Genomic DNA, 16,336 nt, shown 5'->3' on the forward strand with positions numbered 1-16,336 from the left:
TGAAAGAGCCTTCTATTGGCCAGCATCACATATGGTTTAGAATTGTCTCCACATTTGGACAACATTTTGAGAAGGTAATTAGTTTACTTAATATGTGTTTACAGAGAAGGCAGTGGACTGTGTGATAGTAATTTGTTTCAACTGTATTTCCACGTGAAATTCGGAGACATTACTCATAATGCATGATGAAAACTAATGCATTCTGATCTCACATGAAAGAATCATATTGTAAATAAAACACGACACCCGAAATTGTGTGCAGTAAACAAGCGCTTATGTACAGAACGTTATTCTGACTATGCTCCTTTAGCGACTGGCCATGTAGATGTAAAAGCACGACTCGTTTAAGATACAAACAGGGATGGGCTGAACCGTGATTTTCTGCACAGTTATCCTACTTTACAGTTTGTAGCGTGAAGATTCTTTTTTGGCAGCTCCCTTGGTAGATTTGTGCACTTTGTAAAGTAGCGATTTTGCAATGTTCATGTTTTAACGCAAAAATACGATTTTCTATTGCATTTACGTCTAACTAAGATATCTCAATACATTTTGTTGCAAATACATGCGTGGTTGTGGAAAACTACTTACATTTGTGCGGTTCCTTTCCGGGCATGTTTGTTGATATTGAGAATTCGCAAAGCCTTCTGGGTAGTCACTTCGCCGCCAAGTGAGGTAGGGAGCTCCCTAGGTCTGAAGTGGTTATGACATGGTTTGAGGGCACTTCTCCCTCGGTCTTGAGAGTATCGGGACACACCCCATTTTCACGTGAACGCGCGAAACCGAGTGACTAGGGCACATAGCGAGTGAAAGTGCGAAGAATGGGACTCAGCCTAAGTGTCCCGGCACCTAGGCTTTGTAGCGTATTATGAACTGACCGATAACGGATAATGGATAATGAATAACGAAGATAGAACAATAACCCTTAAAAACCCCATCATCAGCATGATCAACGAAAGGTAGTCGTTGAAGACATCCCACCACGGCTTCAGGATACGGTACGTCGGTTGAGTGTCAGCAAAGTACCGAAGTTCTGTGATAGGAATCATGATGGGTTACTTTTATGTCTGTCAACTCCCCCATATACCAGGGACACATTTCTCTACCCCGGTGCGTCAAGACCCCTTTTTAACATCGGACTTTACCCAAGACCAACTGAATGATTGCATAAAGACTATGAAAAAAGGCAAATCACCCGGGGAGGACGGACTCAACCTCGAATTTTGTTATGCGAGAGACAGAAACATGTGACTAGCGGTCCTAAACCTAGACTTTGAAAAAGCCTTTGATCGAGTCTCGCACCAATACCTCTTCAGGGTATTGCAAAAATGTGGTTTTCCCCAAAAATACATCAAGTGGGTAGGACTGCTATACCGAGACATCTACAGCAAATTCATGATTAACGGGAATTTATCGGAAGCAATCGAGATCAACTGCGGTGTACGTCAAGGTTGCCCTATGTCTCCCCTTCTCTATGTTCTTTGCATTGAACCTTTGGCACAAATGTTAAGAAAAGATAGATTTGTCGAAGGGATCAATATCCCAGGAAGTGGGGGACAAATTACCAAGTGTGTTTTCTACATGGATGATTTTAATATTTTATGTACTGACCGCGCATCTGTTGGAAGAGCCCTTGACTTGACTGACCTGTTTGGGAGGGCGTCTGGGTCAAGGCTAAATAGAGAAAAATCACAAGTGAAGTTTTATGGAATGTGGAAAGAGACAGAAAAGGCAGGACTCCCGCTGACGGTGTTAAAGACAGACCAGAAAATCCTAGGGATAAAATTCAATGCGGATGGAGGAGGCGAGACCAACTGGGATGACGTGACAAGGAAAGTTAAGCAAAGACTTGTTTTTTGGTCACTAAGAAAACTGACAATAGAGGGGAAGGTCCTAATCATCAAAGCGATCATCCTCCCAATGCTTTTGTCAATCAGTTTAGTTTTTATGCCTAAAAGAAACGTGCTGTTACAACTGGACCGAGCCATCTTTCGCTTTGTCTGGGGCTCAAAGTGGGAAAGGATAAAAAGAGATACAATGAAAAGGAAAAAGGGGGGAAAGGAGTGCCTGACCTCCAGCTTTTCCTGGGAAGCAAATATGTCTCTCTCCACTTCCAAAATGCTGTGGGCCCACCCAACAACCCGAAAAGTCAAGCAATGACCCGGTTTTGGATGGGCTCATATTTGCGGAAGCTAAAGCTTGTACCAAACAATCGTTTGATTCCAGTTTCATTTAACTTGCCACCAACACATCTCTTTATTCGGGATTTTTTGAAGAAGTTTGATTTGGAAACACAAGAATGTCACACTTTACAAAACCACAGGGCCCTTATTGCTATTGTGCAAGAACGAGCAACAGTAAGCCCTGTGCGGGGGCTTGCGTTTGGCGAACCTACAACGGTTTGGAGCAACGTAAATCATCCTGCCCTCCCAAACAGACTACGAGACTTGTCATGGATGGTGGCTCATGAAGTTCTCCCAGTCAGAGGCGTAATGCACCACCGAGGAATGTCAGCGACTTCGACGTGCCCTCGACCTGGCTGTGGCGCCCAGGAGTCGGTGAGGCACCTTTTTTGTGAGTGCAGCGCTGCCGAGGTCTTGTGGACAATGGCCGACCAACTAGGAAAGTTCCCGGACTTGCCAGCAGGGGAGGTCCCTGATGCACAGTACGTGCTTTACGGGGTGAGTCGGTCGAGGAGGTCTCGGAACGACTTTGCCAGGGACTGGCTCACTCGCCGCCATCAAGGACGCCATCTGGACCTCCAGAAACCTGCTGGTATGGAGGTGCAGGCAGATCCCCCCCGTGGCTGTGCTCCAAATGGCTGCAGATACCATACAATCTGCGAGCGGCGGGCCTAGGACGCAGCCATAAAGAAGACTCGTCTGCACCCACCCGGAGGGGGGAGCCGGAGCTACACTGTGGGAGTCCCGGCAGCAACGGCCTGGGTTGTGGAACCCAGAAGGGAGAGGACCCACACAGAAGGGAGAGGACCCACACAGAGGACTGGAAGAATGCTGCTTGGGAGGGTGGGATGGCAGAGCTATGCCCTTGCACAATAGTATTGCCCTTTACACGCTGGTTAACTACTGTTAAAAGAAAATAACTCTGAAATTGTTTAATTGATGTTGAAAATGTCAGGAAAAAATGTTAAAACGTCATATCGTCACGTCATATTGTCAGATATAAAAAATTGTGAATATGTTTGATGGCTGTTGAGATTGTCGTGTTTGTTTTGCTGCTGTTGGTGTCGGTGGATTTGTTCAGACCGAGGACAATCGACTTTGGCCTGGACGGATCTATTGACACTAACAAAGATGTTATATAATGAAATTGTGAATATGCTTGATTGCTAATAAGAATTTCGAGAAGGGTTGTTCAAACCTCACTTTGTGTTTGCTGTTAAAAATGCCATATTGGAATATAATATTGTGAATGTGCTTAATTGCTGTTGAGATTGTCATGATTGTTTTCTGTTATTAGTGTCAATAAATTTGTTCAAACCAAACCAAAAAAACAGGAAACGAAAGCCGCGATCGAAAGAATAAATGACGTAATAGTAAGAATCTCGGCCTTTTGGCTCGGCATTTTGGTTAAGATCAAGTGTAGTGGCAGGCTATGTGCATCCGTAAACGGTACATTCGCAATGATCGCAGCAAGGATTTAGGGCTAGGACCTTAGCTTGGCCTTTTGGCTGAGAGTAAGTGTCCTGGCTCCTAGGCTTTGAAGCGTATTATGAACTGACCGATAATGGATAATAAATAACGAAGATAGAACAATAACCCTTAAAACCACCCCCCCTCCTCCGGCTCCCACCCGTTCCCGGCCCGGTTACACAGCTCCATTAGCTTCCAAATGTTACTCACACGCCAAAGCAGAGACGAGACGGACGAGGAGTTTGATGCCGGCTGGGTCACCTACTTCAACAAGCCCGACATTGATGCTTGGGAGCTTAAGAAAGGCATGAAAACTTTGATCGGTTATGACCTGGTACCTGAGCCCAAGATCCTGGATTCAGCTCTCAGGGCGTGCCGGAGACTCAATGACCTGGCTAGTGCCATTCGCATCCTTGAGGCTGCCAAAGACAAAGCTGGCCCTCAAAAAGACATCTATCCATACTTGATTCAGGAGCTGAAACCCACTCTGGCGGAACTTGGCATCTGAACACCGGAGGAGCTCGGCATTGACAAATTTTGACTTTCTGGTGCTTGGAGAGATACACTTTCCTCAATGTTCCGGTCAAAAATGTGTATACTGTTGATTAGTCCTTATACTTGTCCTATCTTGTAAAAAATGGTGGACCGATTAAACAAATGCTGTAAAAAAAAGTGGCACGCAAGCACACGGCAAAGTAATAATTATTTGAAAACACCACTACTTCCGGCGCCATCGCGAATGGCAGCCACTCCAGCAGCTCTTGTGTTATTTTCGCTACTTTTGTGATTTATTGTTTTTGTTTTTTTTGCTTACTTTTTCAGTGGCTGCCTTGCAACACTTGTAGCAATTTGGTTTACTTTCTATCCTATGGATATGGGTTTTAACGCGCAAAAATGCGTATATTCAAGAGATCAACTCCTCGACCTGAAGAATTCTCGAGCGGGCGCGGTCCCTCTTTTACCTATCGATGTGAGGCGACCCTATCGGGGGTGCAGAGCCGGTGCTAAGGTAAAGGCTAAGCGGCGAAGTGGCGATATAAGCCCACGGTACCGTCCATAATCATGGGGAATGTCAACTCCCTACCAAATAAGATCGACGAACTGGCTGTGCTTGTGAAAGACATCAAAGCATACAGGGAGTGCAGCTTGCTTTGCTTTACGGAAACGTGGCTCACGTCTAGCATCCCGGAGGCTAACATGGCGCTAAACAACTTCTGCGCTGTTGGGGCTGACAGAGGCACAAAAGTCAGTGGGAAGCGCAAACGAGGGGGACTGGCTATCTACGTGAACACGAGGTGGTGTAACCCCGGGCATGTAAAAACAAAGCTTTATCTGCTGCCGTGATGTCGAACTTTTGGCCGTAAGTCTGCGTCCCTATTACATGCCCAGAGAGTTCGGACACGCCATTGCTGTCATTGTTTATACATCCCACCGCGCGCTTATGCGGAAGTAGCGTGTGACGTCATCCACTCCGCGGTGGCAAAACTACAAACACAACACCCGGAGGCTGCAATGTTAATCTCTGGGGACTTCAGCCACGTGACTCTTGATAAGACACTGCCCTCTTTCATCCAGTATGTGGACTGCAAGACCAGGGGAAATAGGACTATTGACCTTCTGTATGCAAATATCAAAAATGCATACAGTGCAAAACCACTGCCTGCCCTTGGAAAAGGAGACCACAACGTCATTCTGCTTAAACCACAGTACAAACCAAAAGTGAGGAGGCTACCAACAACCACACGCTCTTTTAGAAAATGGTCCACCGAGGCAGAGCAGGCTCTGAGAGACTGAGGAGATGGCAAACTGCACTACTGACTACATTCACTTCTGCATGGACAATGTTGTTCCTATAAAGACTGTACGCTGCTATGCCAACAACAAGCCCTGGATCACGAGCGACATCAAGTGCCTTCTGAACCAAAAGAAGAGGGCCTTTAAAAATTGTGATCATCAGGAGCCAAAACGAGTACAGAAGGAGCTCAAAGTCCAGCTCCGGAAAGGGAAGGAGCAGTACAGGAGGAAGTTGGAGAAAAAGCTGCAGAACAACAACATGAAGGAGGTGTGGGAAGGGATGAAAACAATTACTGGCTGCAGCACCAAGCAGGGTGTGACTGTGGATGTAGATATGGGGCGAGTCAACTAGTTGAACAACTTTTTCAACAGGTTTGACCACTCCGCCTCATCCTCACCCCTGAGTACTGCAGCTGTCCTTCCCCCTCCCCCTCTGGACACTAGCATGGAAGACATCCCCCCACTAAAAATAACTGCAGCCCAGGTGTGTGGAGAGCTGAGAAGGCTACGAACCAGCAAGGCAGCTGGTCCAGATGGAGTATCCCCCCGACTGCTGAAAGCCTCTGCGTCTGAGCTGGGAGACCCTCTACAGAGCATCTTCAACCTGAGCCTTTAACAGGGGAGGGTCCCTCAGCTGTGGAAAACATCCTGCATCATCCCAGTCCCAAAGAAATCAAGACCTGAGGAACTCAACGACTTCAGGCCGGTCGCCCTGACATCACATGTGATGAAAACCATGGAGCGGTTGCTGCTGCACCACCTGAGGCTACAGGTCCGTCACGCCATCGACCCACTGCAATTTGCTTACCAGGAGAAGGTGGGAGTGGAGGATGCTATTGTATACATGTTAGACCGATCCCTCTCTCACCTGGATAGGGCTAAGGGGGCTGTGAGGATTACATTTTTGGACTTCTCCAGTGCCTTCAATACCATACAGCCTCTGATACTGAGTAGGAAACTGACAGAGATGGGAGTTAGCTCACACCTTGTAGAATGGATTACTGACTACCTGACAGGCAGACCCCAGTATGTGAAACAGGGGGGCTGTACATCGGACACTGTGGTTAGCAGCACAGGATCTCCGCAGGGGACCGTGCTCTCTCCGTTCCTATTCACTCTATATACATCGGACTTTAAGTACAACTCTGAGTCCTGCCATGTGCAAAAGTTTGCCGACGACACTGCGATCGTGGGATGTATCAGAAATGGGCAGGAGGAGGAGTACAGGAAATTGATTCAGGAATTTGTCCGATGGAGCGACGCAAACCACCTGCACCTGAACACCACCAAGACCAGGGAGATGGTGGTGGACTTCAGGAGAACCAGAACTCGCCCGGTTCCTGTAACCAACAAAGGAGAATGTGTAGAATCTGTCCAGACCTACAAATACCTGGGTGTGCAGCTGGACAACAAACTGGACTGGACTGCCAACACAGAAGCTCTATGTAGCAAAGGGCAAAGCCGACTTTACTTCCTCAGAAGGCTGGCCTCCTTCAAAATCTGCAAAAAGCTCCTGAAAATATTCTATGAGACAGTTGTGGCAAGCGCCCTCTTCTATGCGACAGCGTGTTGGGGAGGAAGCGTCAAGAAGAAGGATGCCTCTCGTCTCAATAAACTGGCTAGGAAAGCGAGCTCTGTTGTGGGCAAAGAGATGGACAGCCTAACAACAGTAGCTGAGAGACGGGCACTGGAAAAGCCGCGGTCAATCATGGACAATCCATCGCATCCACTACACATCATTATCTCCAGACAGAAGAGCAGTTTCAGCGACAGACTGCTGTCACTGTCTTGTACTACGGACAGACTGAAGAGGTCTTTTCTTCCTCATGCCATGAGGCTCTTTAACTCTACCCGGCAGAGTAAAAGCCCACAGTAAACCACACCACCTACATTGCATATTACCGAATCTTATTGCAATATGTATTCTGTGTAGCACTATTTAGTTATTCTATATAACACGCTACAGTGGGCATTTGCACGTCACACTGGGTATTTGTATATTCTATTCTTTTTGCTTTATTACTGTATTGTTCTCAGCGAAGGGATGCTGCTGGAAATGTGAATTTCCCTTCGGGGATGAATAAAGTATCTATCTATCTATCTATCTATCTATCTATCTATCTATCTATCTATCTATCTATCTATCTATCTATCTATCTATCTATCTATCTATCTATCTATCTATCTATCTATCTATCTATTCAATGCGCATTTTTACCTGAAATTTAGACAATTTCATTGTTTGCTTTCATTGTTCAGCAGCTTTGCGGTGAGCGTGTGTCTGCACGGTGTCTCACAGAGGAGGAGAGAGTGCGATAAATTAATGAATCACATCAGCCAAATCATGACAGCTCCTCGAGGGGAAAAATCTCGTTCTTTCCAGCCGGCGTGGAGCGACGAATGGGGCTTTGTGCAAAAAATGACAGTGCTGTTTGTGCATTATGCCTCGAGATTGTTGTACCTCGCACGTCAAGTGTTAAACGTCATTACGAGACGAAATATGAACATCAATTCAAGCGGTGTACCTGTCCTCCCAAAGATCCACATTCACGCTGGACTGGATGATGAGGTTTTTGTTACAGTTGCTGCAAATGAATGAGTCACAACACAACACATGGTAAGCTTCTCTGTTGGCTTTGATCTCGTTGGCAGCTCTTTGTAGACTGCCAGCAAAAACATATCAAAGAGCTTTCTTTTCAGTTCACATATATTTTAGAATATCAACCATCACAATACATTTTACATCCATTTTAACAAGATACTTTTAACAAAAGATCGTATAGTGTTTTTTTAACGTTAACAATGAATTAAACATATTTTTCTTTAGTCTGAATTTTAACCAACATCATGCTTTTTATATATATGAGAAAATAGAAATAATAACAATAACGAGTATAAAAACGGGTACAATTTACCTGCAAATAAATGAGTCACAACACATTTCTCTGTTGGCTTTGATCTCTATAAGGGGAATTAACATTTTAGCACAATATGCAACGTCCGGCAAAACTAACATAAAAGGCCACAGAAACAAAACGAAAATAAATCCAAACAGCTTGACAACATCAATCACATCCCTGTGCATGTTAAGAGATTTGTCAGCTGTGGTTTTAATGTTTAAAATTAACTTTTTGCGGAGCACCAAAAGATCGTGTCTTACCATTGGCAGCTCTTTGTAGACTGCCAAAAACCCTACCCTTCCTGTAGCAAAGTCTAAAGCCAAACCAAACCTTACCACATACCAGCAGGTGGCACTGTCGGACTCATCATTGCAGGACACTTATTTAAAAACTATACTACATATTTCAGCAGGAATTTCAATAAAACAAAAGTTATTATGACAACCGTTACTCAAGGACGAGTCTGAAAAGGCGGATACATTAAGAAAATCCTCCCCCCGTCGCGTGAACGCGCATTCTGCTGTGCTCCGACAAATGCGATCGCATTTTGTATAATAAGTTTATTAAAACAATAAAGCGAGCTAAGTAAAACAATTAAGCGATCGTAGTCTATATAACGCGTTTATTAAAAAAATATATAATATAATATTTTTCATTTAAAATCGGACTTCCCTGCCTATACTGTTTGCAAAGTAAGATGCACTTTAAACCTAATATGCTTTTTTGGCTTTGGGATCCAACTACAGAGGAAAACCTCCACTTTGTGATGTGTTACTGAATAGGTGTTCGACAAATCTAATTAGTTTTATTACTACTATTATTATTATTAATAATAGTAATATTATGAGAAACGTTCTGAAGCGCTTCAAAATCATTTAGCTGACATATTTATGTCACAGAAGGTTAACCTAGAAGTGACAAGTCTATATCTCAAACAGGGTCCATATTAGCAGGGGAGTCAGATTTTGGCAGGTAAAATGCTGATAGTTTCTGAAATAAGATTTTATTGATGAATGGTATGGTAGCTGTCCATATCACTTCTTTTTTGATTGTAGTTCATTGTTGATGAAGAATGGTTGAAGTCATGGATGTCTACAGGCCTCTCTCCATGTTGCTCACATTCATTTTTTAGTTTGTTGATGAACAAGAATAGCGGAAAATAAAATTGGTCAGTTATACGATTTCAATGTATATCCATGTTGTATATTTGGACTGGTGTAAAATTAAAGCTCTGTTGGATATACATTTTTTTTGTGCGAGTCATTAATCTTGGTGTGGCACACTGATTTACAAGGAAATTTGAAAATGGCACTCTACACCGAAAAGGTTGCTGACCCCTGCTCTACAGTAGTGCCTGTACAGTATTTATAAATTTTATTCGTACTGGGTGTAGCTTTGCAACCCGAAACATTTGTTAGCAGAGGCGCATATTAAGTGTAAATGTACCAATCTGTTCCATCCATTATCTGCACCGCTTATCCTCAGTAGGGTCGCGGAGGTGCTGGAGCCCATTCCAGCTATCTTCGGGCAGAGGGCAGGGGAGAACATACAAACTCCAAACAGTATGGTTCGATCTCATGACCTCAGAACTGTGCCGCACATGCGCTAACCACTGCGCCGCCGTGCTGCGCCAATCGGTTCCAAACCTTGCAAATATATATGTAATAATAACTTTTGTTTTGTTGAAATTCCTGCTGAAATATGTTTGTATAGTGTATATTTGTGTATAAGTGTCCTGCAATGACGAGTCCAACTGCGCCACCTGCTGGTATGGGGTAAGGTTTTGTTTAGCCTCTGATTTTATGACCGGAAGGCGGATATTGTTAGCAGTCTCCAGCGCGCTGCTAACGGTAAGCCACAATCTTTTGGTGTTCCGCATAAAGTTTATTAACAACATTAAAAGCACAACTAACAAATCTTGTGACATACACATTAATGTAATCGATGTTGTCAAGATGTTTGGATTTATTTTTGTTTTGTTTCTGTCGTCATTTACGTTAGTTTTGTATTCTACTGATATGCTGCTTCCCCTCATAGATTTTGAGAACCAGCGGAGGTACTAATCACATGTTGTGTGTATGTTGTGTCGCTCATTGCAGGTGAATTGTTCTTGCTTTTATACTCGTTATTGTAATTATTTCTATTTTCAAAAATTTATAAAAAGGAGGATGTTGGTTAAAATTCAGATTAAAAAATCTGTCCAGTTGAATTCATTGTAAAAGTTAAATCACTATACAATAGTTTGTTAAAAGTACCTTGTTAAAATGTATGAAAAAATTATTGTTATGGTTGATTTTCTGAACTGTATTGTATTGTAACTGAAAAGAAAACCATTTGTTTGAAATGTTTTGAGCAGTCTTCATCGCGCTGATAACGCTGTTAAGAACCAGCGGAGGTGCTAATCACATGGTGTGTGTATGTTGTGTCGCTCATTGCAGTCTCCAACGCGCTGCTAACGTAACTGAAATAGGGGATGTGGTTTTTCTAAATTACTTGATAAACAGTATTATTTAAAAACTTCATACACTTTTCAAAGTGCTATAAGGAGATCCCTCTGCAATAAGGGCTAATGGGGACCGGAACCACCTGGATAAATTGGAAATCCGCGAAGTAGTGACGCACTTTCATAAAAGCCCCCAAAGGATTAAACTTACCTCTAGATGACGTTATCACAGTACTGACTTAGAGTATACAACCGTAACAAAATAACAATTGTAGATCTACGAATGATAACACACAACACATATTTGCAGTTGACTGATTGGTTTCATTGTCAAAGTAGCAAGGGGTCTCTGTATACCCCTGTCAAGTCTACGTCATCACCTTATCACACGCATCCGAGTCTGAACTGAGCAAGAGAATATTTGTCGGTTGAGTTATGTTTTAGAGTCACAATTTACTAAAACAACATGCCCAACGTTTGCATGTTAAAATACACAAATTGCAATCTTAAGGAACCCATTTTTTTGCATTGCCAGGGTAAACGGGCTTTTTTGAAAGCACCATAGGCAGCAAGCCATTAAAAGACCTTACTGAACCAAGGACATCATTGGCTACAGTATGTTTGTGTTTGCTGTGTCCATTTCATGTCTGGTAAATTATCATGGCAATCTGGTTTGGATTTACTTGAATTCCAAATGCCTTATTAAGTGTAAGTAGGATATATCAGGAATAGTTTTATAGTAGAATAGATATTTTAAATAGAATAGTTTAATAGTCTGTCAGGAATAGTTTTTGAAACCCATGCTACTAAAAATGTATTACTTTGTTCATAAAGATGAAAGATTATTGATTAATTGTCATTATCATTGTTATCATTAATCCCAAAAACTATGTATTAGGTGGGTGCAGGCCACAAAAGTCAATTACTCCAAAGCAGGGGTCTTAAACTTGCGGCCACCAGGATGATAGTTTGAGGCTGCTTCCTTAATATGAATGTTAAAGAGACAGTCTGTACTAATTGCCCTCTAAATGCAATTGTATTATGTCGTGCCACAGAAAACAAGTGCTAAAAGCACAAAAGAAGAAGACAAAATACAGAGACTCAAAGTGACCAAAACGCACCCTATTACTTTTGAAAATAAAAAAATTAAAAAAAGAAGAAAGAAAAGAAAAATGAGTCACCCTCTTGCTGCTTGTACATACTTTGTGCTTATTTGAAATTTTACTATCTACGATCCACAATCAGGCTGTCAATAGACTGTTGTAAATTGACATGTATTACGTCTTTCCGCCTCAACAATGCACATCCAGCTAGGCTACGTTACACTTCTTTACAAACACAGAAAGAGGTTTATAACCAAGTAATTCAAGCAAAATCGCGAATGGTGTCAGACATATGCATTCATATGACATTTTGTACTTGTTTTCTCTCTAAAAGAGGAAAAAGTTGGAGCAATTCCTAAACGTTTTGAAAAGTACTGAGCATTTTCAAAAGGTTCTGAAAAATACCAACAACGTAAAAAATCCAAACAGTAGAATAGAATAGAATAGAATATGCCTTTATTGTCATTGTTACAACATGGAATATGCTGTGACAACAAAATTGGACGACTCCAGTCCCACATTTACAGTGAGGATAAGGAAACAAAGAAACAAAGGAACAAAGTACTAACTGACTTGTGGGGGGGTGGGGGTGGGGGGGTTGTGAGGGTCAAACAGAGTTCCCGGACACAACCGAATGTTTGATCTTACATTACACAGTCCAGCGTTTTTCCGAATTGCTCAGTCCACAATTTAGTAGACTTGGGAGTCCACAATTGAAAGGATTTGGGAGTACAGTCAATAAACATGCCCGATTAAAGTCGCCGTCGACGATAAAGCTCCGTTGGGGTAGTTCAAGCTGATGTTTAGCAGCGGGCAGGAGATATAGCGCTATGCTAACGTTAGCATCTGGTGAAACTGTTAGCGGTGGAAAGTATACAGCAAACACAAAGACCACAGTTAAATCTCCCGGTACATAGCTAGAAACTCCATATCGAGTGAGCATTGTGTGTCAATGGTTCCGCTATTATTGTAGCGCGTAGTCTCCAACCCCTGTTTTTACCGGAGTCTTCGTCTCGTTCGAGCCGGTGATGTAATGCGGCGTCGGGAAAGCCAAGACTCCGTGATGGCAAAAAAAAGTCCTCCAATTCCGGACGTTGTTGGTGGCGATCCGCAGCTCAATTCACTCATTGTGGACGGATGGATCTGGCGTTGGTTGAACATGCTTGGGAGCGCTGGTCTGTGTGGTCGCCTTCTTAGCTTAGCTCAGCCTTTTCTCCGTCGTTGTCATTGTCGGCAGGCGGCAAATCTTCCAGGGAGATCCGGTGGTCTCTGTATATCCCTCGGGATGTAGTGGATATTATTGTAAATGCGAAGGGAGTCGAAGGGAAAATAAGAGGGATCAGGGGACACTGAAAAACAAAAGACGAACTGGAGCCCGAGCCGCAGCGTCTAGTAGACGCGCCGCCATCTTGACCCGGAAAGTGTGAAAAACTACTAAGCACAAACATAATTGAAAGGTTTGAAAACTACAAAGAAAATTAAGTTAAAATTATTGATCAGTAAAAAAATGTCCTGAAAACTACTGAAAAATCCTTAAAAGTACGAACAACTACTGTTATTAAGTGGACTGTTTTTATTGTTACATTTAACTGTAGGTACTTAAATGTAAGAAAAAGTGGTGAAAAACACAGGAAAGTCCTAAAATCCTAAAAGTATAAATGAATACGGAATAGTATTGAAATGTACTGATTATTAGAAAAAAAGTACTGAAATGTATGATAAATTACTCAAACATTCAAAGAGTAGAGAAAAGTTAAAAAAGGTATTGAAATGTACAGAAAGTATTGTGTGTAACCTTTTGCAAACTGAATACCCTGAATAATGGATACAGGTTAAGAAATGTCTGAGTTAGTGTTACTGTTTGAAACAGTCAACGAAAATGAGAATTAGGCAATGCATAAATTTTTGTGATAAAAGAACCTGAGGAATCGGTAAATATTATGCAAAAATACTGTTGTAGAGGTTAAAAGTTATTTCTGAGGTTAAATAAATGATTTTAATATGAAATTGCCTTCACACAATATGTTTTTTAAGTGTCCGGGTTCTCAAATATGTTTAACAGTGTTGGGAATAATGCCATTATAAATAACGCCATTATTTACCGGGGTAATGTAATCAATATTTTTTCCACCATTTCAAAGTTGTTCTGATACTTCCGATCAAAAGCGCCTTGTTACTTTGAATAAGCGCTTTTTCGTTCTCCTCCAATTAGTCCTAGTGGGACTGATAAGCATAACAATCGTGCACAAAATGAAAAAAAACAAGAAACTTTCAGGGTTTGTTCTTGAAGGCATAAACTTTAATTTGAGATGTGGAGCCATTCCCAGTTTGACCTCTGCGGTCAGATAGAGGTAACAGCCTACATAATGACATTTCCATGCATTAAATTAGAAATGTCTGTATATTAACACCAAAATGTGGTAGAAATGCAAATTAAATGTTGTTTTCCATATACCTGGGCATAGCAAAATCATATTTAATGACTACATAATAGTAAAGCAGTGGTTCAGAATTGGCGGAATTTTAATTTTTCTGTGTTTTGCCCATTACTTCTCAACAGTGCAAAGTGCAGCAGGGGATGTGGTTTTCTCACGCTTGGGACTTTCAAAACCTCTTTTCTGCTCTCTTCTTATCTTTCTCAACACTGTCCAGCCGGATGGAAAATTAAACAGTAGATTCAGTAGTACAAACCTCACTTGTGTGTTTTATCTCCTTTCTTTTAAATGAAAAGATAGCAGTACATTTTGTTTCAAATCTTTTTTAAATGTAACTTTTTTGTTGCATTTTGTTAACTCCAGTTGACTATTGCTAAGAGATAAATGGTCTTGTGGCACAATAGCTGTGTGCTACCTTCTTGATACACAATGGCAAAACGCCAAACGCCATATGCTGGTTGATGTAAGGTTAAAACTTGAGATTGTACTAGTATGAAGAAAGGACACACTCTGAGTCGGAGATTAGGTTTTTGATAGAGATAGAGACTTATTTTTTTGGAAACACAGGCATAAAACAACATATCAGATTGGCTCAATTGAGGTCACATAAATACATGAAACAAATAAGATTGGTTTAGACAGAAATCACATGTTTAAATGAAGTGAATAATTCTGGTCACTAGATGGCGTGCGAGCATAATAGATGGGCAGTCAGAAATGTGAAACTTTGTAAAACAAAAGGTACAAGGGGAAAGGGAGGAATGTTCTTGAGCAGACTTTCAGCCACTACAATCAATGCCAACTTGATTAAAAGTTAGCGGTGTGGTGGAGAAAAGTCATGTTGACATCAGACTTTCGGGAAAAGTCTTGGCAGACAATTAAGCCTCCTTAAAAGAGCATGGGACCTGCCATGAATCTCCTAGCAAACTGAGGCGAAAACATTTCCTAATAAGGATACAACAACACCTTCCTTAAGAGAAAAACAATTCCGAAGAAGTTACGTAAGTCCTCTCGCAGGACCAGGCCCCCTCTCGGTTTTACTCACTTGAAGCTATAAAAGCTTTGTTATGTCTAAAATTGTCCGAGTTCTTTGGGACGATGCAATAAAGAACATCCCTCTCACGACGCCGGCATCCTTGCATTTCTTTGAACGCATGTGAGAAGAATTAATCGATTCTCGAACCTACATTTTCTCCAACATTTTAGTGGCGCCCAACGTGGCTGTTTGGCAAGGGTTTCGAGACTTCTCGTCGTGAACGCTGCCCCGACGAGCGATTGAGGTAAGGACAATTTTTTTCTCTCCTTATTTCGGTTTGCTTGTCGGGGTAAGTTGAAGTGCAGGAGCCTGTGACGTGAGAGCCAAATTATTGTCAAACCGTGCACGTGTTTTTTTTTCCGTCTGCAGTCAGGCCTAATTTGGAAGGATGAGATACATTGTATAGATTGAGTTGAGATTTCTGTCCGACAACAATCCTGTGCTCAGGGATTTTTGTGTGTTTTTTTTTTTTTTTTTTGGGACAGTGCTGCTAAAATCTGGATAAAAGATGCAGCGGTGTCGGTATGTGTACATTGAGAGACGGTTAATTCCGGTCCGTATAATTGTCTTGAGATCTGTGTCAAAAGCGGTGATGAGACGTCATCATGGCTGAAGTGACAGTTCAAGAGTAGACGATCTATATATAGTTCATACGGGGAATGTTTTTTATGTGTTTCCTTAGTCGATTGAGGATTGGGGGGCTGACATGCAAGTTTGGTGCATGAAACCTCGCCATTTTCTGTTATCTGAAAGGTTATACCGACGTTAGAAATATGAGCAGTTAATCAGATGTTGTATTATTAGGATAAAGTCGCATAGAAAAAGCGATGCAAAGACTGTGTGTGTGAATTACTAACATATTTCTACTCTATTTTGTATGTGCGTGTGTGTTAGTGTCGTTCGCGTGTCTTGGGAAACTTTTTTTTGTAAGCGTGTGTGTGCTCCGATTCAGTTTCCCCCCTTTCTCCGTTCCCC

This window comes from Urocampus carinirostris, chromosome 14 (assembly GCF_059441175.1).
Source record: "Urocampus carinirostris isolate Australia breed hairy pipefish chromosome 14, RoL_Ucar_1.0, whole genome shotgun sequence".
In the NCBI taxonomy this organism is placed as follows: domain Eukaryota; kingdom Metazoa; phylum Chordata; class Actinopteri; order Syngnathiformes; family Syngnathidae; genus Urocampus; species Urocampus carinirostris.